The sequence below is a fragment of the Chamaea fasciata genome, unplaced genomic scaffold, assembly GCF_029207755.1.
Source record: "Chamaea fasciata isolate MVZ Bird 193981 ecotype frontalis unplaced genomic scaffold, bChaFas1.0.hap1 SCAF_1, whole genome shotgun sequence".
In the NCBI taxonomy this organism is placed as follows: Eukaryota; Metazoa; Chordata; class Aves; order Passeriformes; family Sylviidae; genus Chamaea; species Chamaea fasciata.
In genome coordinates, this window is record NW_027094086.1 from 85,258,771 (window position 1) to 85,269,135 (window position 10,365).

A 10,365-nucleotide genomic window follows, 5' to 3' on the forward strand; every position below is an offset into this window, starting at 1 on the left:
GTAATTGCTTCTTTACCTTTTATTTCTTTTGTAAATGAAGCTTTTCTTTAAGAAATGTGACTTTAAAGTGTTGTCTCTTGCATAAAACAGTTGACACTTACTTATTGTAAAGTGAAGATTGTTCTGCTGCATGTAAAGTGGACCATGCAGATTTCTGTATGTTTTCAGTATGCATCATTAGATAATAAAGTCTTTTGTGAACAAGGCATTTGTAGCCATTTTTAAAAGAATCTGTCTTCAGTGATGGTAAATCAGGTAATTTGTAAGACCCGCCCCTGCATTTCCTATTAATCATTTAATTAAAGGGATTATTAAATGTTATGATCTTTGGGAGAGCTATAGGCTATATTAATTGGATATATAATTATCCCTGCTTAAAAACAAAGCAAAACCCCCTACAGATACTGTCTGTCTGCTTTCATTGTAATGAAATTATTCCTGTAGGACATGGGATTAAATTCAGGCTTTAACTAATGTTTGTGCTGTTTTTCTCACTTTTCCCTTTGATGGTGCTGAAAGAGAAAAAAGGAAAGCGAGTCACAGGCCACTCAACGCCTACTCCATGGGTCTGATTTGCTGAGACACCAACTTCACCTTCCTAACAAGGTTATTTCTGACAGCATGTGTAGATAAACATTTAGCAACAAGTTAAAAGAGCTTGAGACAATTGAGTTGGTTATACAGGGTGAGGAAAACAGAAACAACTTTTTCAGGTCCATACTGCTGTTTTAATGTTCTCTTTGACCATGTTAAGAAGTTCACCTTTTCATTTTTTATTAATATATTCTGACAGGCTGTGAAAACCCCACTGGTTTCACGTACCGTGTAATACTTTGAACTAAGAAGGATTTTTGTATCCATCTAGGTACATAATGGCAACAGTCATGCACTCCTAGTGCACTCAAGAATGAGGAAAAATGCCACAAAAGCAGGTCATTCTGCTGGTGGTTTTCTTTACCTATTTGGAACCTTCAACCTGTCTCTTCTCAATTTATATTGTAAAATTCCTAATAAAAAACAATCTCTTCCTATTTCCACATTTTGAGGTATCTTTTTCATACAGGAAATGAAAGAAGTTAGCTTTCATGCTTAGTGAAACACTAGTTGCTTGCTAGTTAAATACAGCAAGTGTAACTTGCACTTTTACAACATAGGCAGCACTTCTGAGGGCACTATTACACAGATGTAGTAATAGCTTATTCTTTCTGTTGCTTTGTACTTTATTAATATAGGAATATGAAACAATGAAATGAGTTGGTGGTACAGAAACAAAGCAGTAGAAAAGATGCCCCTTAATGCCTACAGAATTGTTTTAAGCTGTTCTGGAGAAACATAAAGTTGCTCGTTTACTTGTTCTTTGTGTTGTAGGTGCAGCTCAAAAGAAGATGAAGGCTACCAGAAGACATGAACAAAGGTTTCTGTCCTATAAAAGATATGAAAAATACTCTTCATCTAGTTCTGTCTTAATCTTTTAGTTTCCAGCGTTTCAATTTAGAATTAACACTGCTGCATTACTGATAATTCCTGAAACGTACTTGCTGTATTAAAATTTGTTACATAGATTGTTTTGTTTCTGGCTGAAGAGATTCTTTTATTGTAATTAAATGTAGGTAAACGAGCATTACTCTTTAAATGTAGTTTTCTTAAAATGATAGAATGAGTAGTACAAAATCTATTACATTTAGATAGAAAACTGGGCCATTATTTTTTTTAAAATAAACATGTTGACCAGTAAACTTTTAAGCAAGTGATGCACTTTTTTCTTTAACCTTCAGTAGCTTCATTATTTTCAATTCTGTCAAACTTAATTATCCATACAGAGAATAGCTGGCAGGAATTATTTGAAGAAAGTGGATTTCAGTCCCCCATCCAGCTGATACTGCTTGTTGACAACAGTAGAAAACTTTAGTTCTGGCTTCAAAAACCTCTGGACTGGAGGATTTTTTGACACAATTAAGGCCCCTCTCCAGTTTTGGGCAGTGCCTGTCCCTGTAGCCACTGAGGTCTCTGAGGAGAGTAGCTGCAGCTGCCACTACAGTCAGCTGAATTCTCATGGTTGTGGCTGGGTGCAAACAGAACAGCTGTGCAACAGAGTGAACAATTTCTCAGCTCATCTAATAAATAGGGAGGATAAATTATCTTTTCCTCCTGAGCACAAGTTTTTAATTTATGTCTTTGCTAGAGATCCTACCCACAGAAGGTTTGGCTAAATCTACTGTGCTGATTTCTGTTTCCTTCTCCCCCATGGTGACAAGGAGCTTCACATTTAACATACTCAGTTTTTCAAGCCTTCAGAAAAAACAAGATTCCACCCCTGTGGAGTTAGAGTGTGTTTTTTATTACCTTGGTGTATACTGCTTACTTTAAAAATTATTACTGTTCAAGAGTTTTTAATAGAAGATAATGATTCCTTTAAAACCTTTTTAATAATACTTTATCTCCATACATAGGGTAAGTGGCATTAAACCTCTGAAGACCCTTTATGTGTATATTGACCCCCCTACAGAAGGCAGACCAGACTGTGATACTGCTGGAGATAGAGGGATCTTCTACAGCATGTGTAAAATTGTAATGTGGGTGGAGGATGTTGAGAAGTGGCAATTGCTTGAAATTAATAAACTATGCTTAAAACTTGCCTTCATCCTGTCTTCTGTTGTGCCTACATGTCCTACTGCAAAGCTGTGAAATATATGAACCAATTTTTAAATGCACTAGAAATTAAGTGTTTAGTTCTTTGAGTGGGGTTGTCTCCTTAGATATCAGAGGCATTAGAGAATCTTTGGGAAAAGTCTTCCTGAACATGTAAAATGGAGCTTTTGTTGACTCACCTCTCCCATAGTTTTGGAAGCCCCATCAGCACCAAAGATCAAATGTGAATTCTTTTTTACATTCACTGTCCCTTTTTTTGTCTTTTATAGCAAGGTATTAAACTGTATTAAGTCAGGGGATGAAAGAATTGCATTGTATTGCAGTGAAGGGGAGCCACATATACTGACAGATTAATCTTTATAAGGGAAAAAAATAGATGGGGAGTAGCAGCATGGCGAAGTGGGAGGGAATGCGTGTTTTCATTTATTTACTTGGAAATGATGAATCACGTTAAGTATATTTGTGTGTGGGTACAGAAGTGAGACTACCACGTGTGTTCTACACTTCTGTGTTGTCGTTTTGTTCATCTAAGTCTGTAGATAATTAAAACTTAATTTTAACTTATGACAGTACTTACTCTAAATGTAAAACCTTGGCCTTCCTTCCACTGTCAATCTAATGAATTCTTCACTGTCTTAATTATTTCGTCACAAACATTGATTCTGATGATTGTGGCCTGGATATTTCTATAAAGTAGGTATGAGCTAATTCTGTACAAAATAATGAAAAGACATGAATTTTTACAAAGATTCAGCATTTGGCTTAAGTTACTGAGAAACTAAAGCTTCTTATGGACAGGTATAAACAAATAGGCTATATCTGATAGAGTAGCTGTTGATGGTTCAGTCTCGGAAGTGACTTTTTAAGTGAGACTGCAACAACAACAACAAAAAAAACCTAGGAGGGCGGTCCGTGAAGATACCTGAAGTGCACCCAGTCTGAAGAATGGGACTGATAGTAGCTACCAAGACTAATAAGCAAAGAAAGTCTGTACAGCTTTAAAAAGAAAGGAGTTGTTAACAATGGTTACTGGGGACAAGAAGGCAGAGAAGAAAGCACTCTTGATTGCCAGTAACGTGTTAAAAACCTAATTCTGTATTGTTAGAAGAAATGGACCTTTTCAGAGACTCCTAGTGAAACTCTGACGTTCAAGTCTTTGAGAGCCAGTTTAAACCTGCAGCTACACTCGACCTTTCCCTTTGGAGAGGCAGATCTGTCACAGAATTACACAAGATCAGGCAAAAGCATAATTCTTTAGAGGATGCAGTTGAATTCATTGGTGAAAAGACACGTAACCACCTTAAGGAATCTGTTTTAGCAAAAAAGGGTATTTAGTAGTCTGGGTTTGACATTCTGCATATTCACTTTTCAAACAGCTCTTTACTGATTGCAAAACTCCTTGTCTGAAGGGGACAGCTCCGATATTCTACAAATCTTTCTCCTCTGTTAAAACAAAGCTCATCCTAAAAATGTTACCCAGATGACATACTCCATGTAAAACAACCTGACATTTGGGCTGCAGCTTTTCCATGGGAAAGAACAAGGTTTTGCTCAACTAAAGCCAAGCTGACATCCATACCATGGTTACCTGTGTATCTACTAGACAACTAGGAAGGCAACACACAGAATTCTGTAAATAATTTCATAAAATTTAGTCTGGATTTAATATCCAGACAGATCAGGCCAGCTGGGTTAAACTGTTAAAAGGTGTATTCCTTTCAGACTCTTAAGTGAAGATGCAGCATCATGGCAGAACATGAGGACTGCCTGCAACCAGTGTTGTTCCTTTGGGTGATCTTCACACAGAGTCATGACAATTTGGTCACTGTGAGTTTTTAAGTTAAATCTGAAATGCACAGAATGCCCATCGTTTTTCTCCTGCTAGGAGTCTTAATTAAATCTGGCAAATTTAGGCATAGAGGTTCCTTCCTCTTTTACAGAGAACATCCAGCAGTCTCTGACAGGGTAGGAAATGGGTGGTTTCACAAGTTGACCCAAATTGCTCTGTAGCTCATTAAAACTAATATAACATGTCCATTCTTATTTGCAATCTATTTATAAGGCCTTAATAAAAAACCTGAGATGTGCTTACATGAAAATCCCATATAATGCCTAGATCAACGCCCTTTTTTTCTTGTGGGTTTTCTTTAAAAATAACTCAAGAAATCCTCATTTCCTGTAGTAAATTACAGAGTAGTTGAATACATGAAGTTGAGAGCAATTAAGACATCTCACAGACGATCTGCTCCAAAGACTGCAACTAATCCTGTGTAACTGACTTCCCGATTTGTTCCAGACTCCCACAAGAAGGTGCACACCCACTTTACCTTCTCATGCTGCTAGGGCCAGGGGGAGGCTGAGGACTTTTTCTTTACTGTTCCTACTGGATTCACAACATGTTTTTGATTTTCTAGTACACTGATCACAGAACAGAACAATTACATAAACCAAGACATCAAAAACAAGTAACTTTTAGGCTTCCCTCCTGTTTCCCAGCTGGCCCTCAGTGACAGAAATTTTACTGTGGCAAAGCAGTCTTTGTTTCAGAGTATGTGCGGCAATGTTCTGAATTAAAAGCTATCCAAACGTCCATAACACAGCTAGATGCCAGGTGAAATAAATAAATAAACCAAAAATCACAAACCACAGTCTGGTTGTGGTCTAAATTAGTTCTAGCTCCAATTTCATTTTTCCCATAATTATGAGCAGCCCAGTGCCCTGTGATGAATATCCTGTGATGTTCATTGTCCAGAAGAAAATAAAATGTTATCAGGGTCTTTATCTGCAATAGGAATGATAAAAGCAAATTAAGCTTGAAAGGCACAAGGGAAACTGTGGTTTGGTTTAAGCTGATTTTGAATGCAAGGGGCAGGAGTTTAAAAAATTTTTTGTGGTTTCTTGGTTTGATGTCCAACACAGACGTAAAATATTATCTCCCTTTGCTGAGCACTCCTTAAACCATTGGACTTCCACGGGGCTTTATGGAGTAGGGAAGGAGAGAGTGGCAGAAGCCCCCATTATGGTTGTCCCAGTTTCTAGTTGACTGAGCAGATGCAATCTCACATAGATCCATTGCTTTCCTGATTTACTGTAGAAGAAGACACACCTGTTGCAAGATTGTCCTGTAACAGGAAATGTAATAACACAGACATTCTTCCTAAATCTTTTGAAATACAGAGTTTGCAAAAAACTTGCAAAAGCATATTGAAAAGAACAACTGTTCCAAAACCTGGCAACATTGCTAGTTCTGCGAGCTATAGCCCATAGTAGCAAAACTTGGGAAAATTGCCTCCTCCACCCCATCAGTATCACCTTTCTCTATGTTTTCCAGCAAAAGCAAAGGGAGAACACATCCCCAGAGATGAAAAACTATGAGGTAAGGGAAGGGTTTGGGTAAGGGAAATGTTTAATAGAAGAGGTTTTGGGGCTCTTACTTCATATTGCAGAATTTGTTTGTCCTCAATGGGTAGATTAGCAAGAACTAAATTTGAAACAAAACCTATTTAAGGTTTGTTTAAAGGTTAATCATTGAAATTGTTCAGAGGTAACATTTTAGAGCACTTATTTTCATTCTTGGGGTATTTAATTGCACCATTGCTAGACAATAATTTGTTAGAATCATCAAAAGAAAATACAGCAATAGTGGTAAGAGTGGAAAGGTGCTTCTGTTCATTGGAATTTGTCCTTTTGATTATGAAAAATCCATTTCATGATTGTTAAAACTTGGTGTTAGCCATGCATTTAATAAAATAACGTTTTCTTCTGACATCCAACTCATTTACAAACAATCAGCAAAAGCAGCAGCAGCAAATTCTTTCTGTGTGCTTTTCCAGGAAAAAGTACACGTGAAGATACATGCCACTACCACACTTGGATTTTTTTAGCAGAACCTGTTGCGATCTGCAGGGGCTAATGGTTTTAAACTGAAGGGGAGAGCAGGTTTAGATTGGATATTAAGAACCAAGTCTTTTACAGTCAGGGTGATGAAACACTGGAACAGGTTGCCCAGAGATGTGGGGGATGCCCTACGTCTGGAAAATTCAAGGGGATGTTAGATGGGGCTCTGGGCAACCTGATCTAGTCAAAGGTGTTGTTCTCATTGCAGGGAGGTTAGAACTAGATTATTATTTTAAAGATCACTTCCAGCCAAAACTGTTCTGTAATTCCTGCAGATCCCAATCTATGCCCTCTCACTTTGATAATTTGATGACTGCTGTTTAGTTGAGTGTTTCAGCCAATTCTACAACCCTACAACTGTGATTTAATTTAGATCCCATTTCCTGGAATTGTTTATTGCAGCTGCATAGCAAAACAGCACAAAATCCTTACTAAACTTAAATGACATTCACTTAAACACCAAGCAGGTCACACTAATAAAGGAAATTAGACCAATTTGATACTGTTTGTCCTTGACAAAATGTTTTGTTCTGTTACTGTAGATTCTATTACTGCTTGGAGATTTCCAAGAAATTCTCTCCACTAATTTTGTGTACTTACCTGTACCTTCTTTTACTTCTTTTTCAATGGCAGACCTTGATAAAAAAACCTGGCATTCTGTACTTGTATCACAAAAGAAGTGTAAAGTCACACATTTTCAAAAGATCAGGACTAATGGAACAATATGATCAGAAGTTGGCTTTTGTTGCTCAGATGCTTAAAAAAAAAAGTTTTAAAATGTTCCATAGTCATCACTTTAAATGTCAAAATGAAATAGAACAACATTCAGCAGTGCTGTGAGACAGCAAAAATATTCCTTCAATGCAAATTGCAGCAACTGAGAAATTGTTTTGTTATCTTCTTTTAGGTGTACTGTTACAAACTCCATGGAATTTCTGTCAGTATTTTAATTCCTGTTTTTTTAAACTATGCAAATCTTTTACAGATTTTTAAATTAACATCCATATCAATAAATAAAGATTTCCCTGATTCATATCTGTAAATTAGTTACACTACTCTTAACTAAAAGACAAGGCAAAAAATACATTTGTAATAGATATTTTACTGGCTGAAAAACACAAAACTCTACACATCACTAAATGTTAATTAGGTAAATACATTTCATATCCCTCATTATCATGAGGGATACAAATTGGAGATATCATTTGTGTGTACATTCAGGGAAAAAAAGGTAAGTGATTATTCAAAGTTCAGGTTGGAGTTCTCAATCTGCATAAACATTTCCTGTGAATTAGAATACATGGTGCACGAGAAATGTTTGAAATTGAAAGTACTGACATGGTTCTCGCAGTTCTAGGATCTTAAATAAATTGGAAGAGAAAGCCCAGTACCAGTAAGAGACAAACAGTCAAGCCAAGACCTCCCTTCCTGCTGTATCCTACTTCATCACTAACTAAAACCAACAATAAGACAGAGAATAAAGATTATCTACTGAAGAAATTATACTAATAATGGGGTTAATGAATTGTATATTTAGATGTCTACAAGCATCTTCAGGGTGCAACAGACTAACATGCTCAAGAGAAGACTCAAGGCTATTATGGAACATATTGGTTTTTACCTCCCAAATGCCCTTCCTTAACATTAATGACAAAAAACTTGACCATCAATTAATAAAAATATGTTGAGTGCTCCAATTAGAAAGCACATGAACATAATTACCTGTTCACATTTAATTCCAGAGTGCTAACATGTCTTTACATGCATTGCTCACCCCTCTTTGGCCTGGGTGGGTGCCTATGACATGAACTACTCAATTTAACTTGATATAATTATTAAAACATTATTTTACCTGCTCAGAACAATTTTACCTTCATTTGTCTTCTTCCAGGCATAAAACATTCATTCTTTTTGATATTTTGAGTTAGTTAAAGTAATTTTGTTCAAGTATCAGAAATTTGTGTCTCAATAAGCATAAGAAATATGAAACAGGGTACCTAATTTATTTGGCCAACAAAGTTCACCTCTGTTATGCTACACTGATGTTCAGATAACTTCAAATTTAGCAAAAGGTCCACAAGAGTCCTGCAAAAAAAAGAAAACCAATTTGAGATAATAGAGCATGTGAAAACACTTCTTAGAAATTATCGACTTGCCTTTTTCCTTTTACTAGAAAATTTTAACCTGCTACAAGTGTGTAACTTAGTTTCAGTGAGCTGAACTTGGCTTTTAACATACCTCAGGTGTTGGGTGTGCATGAACAAGATGGGGATTGTAGGAGGGGACAAAGGTTTTGGCCTGCTTTTTCCTCCCCAGGTTTTACATGTTTCATTCTAAACCTACTCTACCTCCTTATGGCTAAAATGTATTTATACCAATTGACATTGACATTACATATATGTTACAGGCAATACAGAGTGCATTTTAATGTTTTCTCACTTGCAAATCGAAGAAAAATAATCTTCAAAGAGAATCTTGCAAATGGAAACATTTTTCTTGATTTCTACAAGATAATATAATGTGCATAATTGTAAGTACCCAGGAGAGTTTCTAGGTGCAGGAAACCTTTTAACAACGACCACAGTTTAGCTTTTCATCATAAATTCTGTTCTTGTTCAGATCAGAGATCTATTTACATTGCCTTTATGGAAGTGTTCACATCCAGTTGGAACAACACAGCACAGTTGTTATGGATTTCATTGTAAATTCAATGTCAGAAACACGAAAGCTGGCTTCATAATGCAGCCTGGAAATACTGAGTCTATCACTTAGCGGCAGAGTTTTATGGGTTCTGACAGACTTTGGATTTCTAATTGTTGGTCTCAAATGTCAAACAGGTGTTGTATTAGCAGTAACTATAATAGACATAATCAATGAATGTTGCAGGTCTAATCAGTGTAAGCCTAGAACGCCTTATTTTCTGAAACTTGGTGCAGGTATCTTGCCTCTGGCATTCATGTGGTCCATTTGATTATTTACCTGTGATTCCGTAAACACCGAGGCAGATAGTAGGTGTGTGTATAACTGTGCCAAGCAGGACCTGAATCCTATTCTGTACATTTCACCCCTCTTAGGAAAATGGGCACCATCCAACAGTGATGCCTTGGAACAATCAGGAACACTGATGTAATTCTTACGATCTAATTATAATAGATAGAACTAGTAAGTAACTGTATTTCAGAAGAAATTATCCGAAGTTGCGGCTTTGTTGTATGGAGTAAATAGAAATTGTCTTAAGAGATTAATCAGACTTCATTGTTCTTAATACCAGACACCTATAAAATGTGTATAAATTACTAAAGATGCTAATTTGAAACAAACATTTTGTGAACATAAAAGTTATGAACTCTCTAAGTGATCTGAGACACTGATTTAACTTTTCCAAAAGTTAACCAAAACCACACAGGAGTTCCATTCCCTAGAGGTAATATTGATTTATCCCCATTACTCACAGAGAGCAGTGTTTATCTCCCTTTCCTGTAAGGGGTATGCTGGCATGTACTGATCAAGGCATCCCTGTTTCTGCTATTTCATCTACCAACAGGTTATCATGGGCTGCATTTTCCCATGAGGAAAGCAAACACATCACACTTTTCCACAGAAAAAGTGTCATATGAAGCAATTAATGGAAAAATACATTGGAGATTAGACCCACAAAGCTCAAAACAAACTTTTGAGTTGAATGTGAAGTCAACTGAATGCTTTTTTGTAGGATTATTACAATAATAGGGCTCTTACCCCACTAGTTCAATAACAGGAACTACTTGCACTCTCACTTAAGATGTGTCACAGAAAGAATAAGAATCACCACAACAGTAA